Raw genomic sequence first — 531 nt, forward strand, 5'->3', positions numbered from 1 at the left:
CAGGTGATGCCCAGGACCCTGCAGCAGCTCAGGAACTCCCCAGGACCCTGCAGCAGCTCAGGCACTGCCCAGGACCCTGCAGCAGCTCAGGAACTCCCCAGGACCCTGCAGCAGCTCAGGCACTGCAGAGTGCAAGGGAAGGGTGCAGGAAACGGCCCCACAAGAAAAGGGAAGAAGCACAGGGCTGCAGGAGCCAGCAGAAGCTGAGGGTGCTGCACGGAGTGGGGGTGCTCAGAGCTGGTGCAGGGCACAGGGAGCCCGAGCTGGGGGTGCTGTGAGGAATGGGGGTGCCCCAGGCTTTGCAAGGCAGCTGCAATTTCCCTGAGGAAAATTCCTGGGGTGTCTCAAGGCTCCCCCAGAGCCTGGAGGGAAGCCAAGCCCACAGCCCAGTGCTCCCCACCCCCAGCAGCACCAGCCCTGCAGCCTCCTGGTGCGTGGGTGCTGCTGGCGCCTGTCCTGCTTGGCCACCTTCCCTGATCCTTCTGTCACCAGCCCCTGTTTGTGCCACCACCAGCACAGCCACGGGGCTGT

Source organism: Geospiza fortis, unplaced genomic scaffold (assembly GCF_000277835.1).
Source record: "Geospiza fortis unplaced genomic scaffold, GeoFor_1.0 scaffold62, whole genome shotgun sequence".
Lineage (NCBI taxonomy): Eukaryota > Metazoa > Chordata > Aves > Passeriformes > Thraupidae > Geospiza > Geospiza fortis.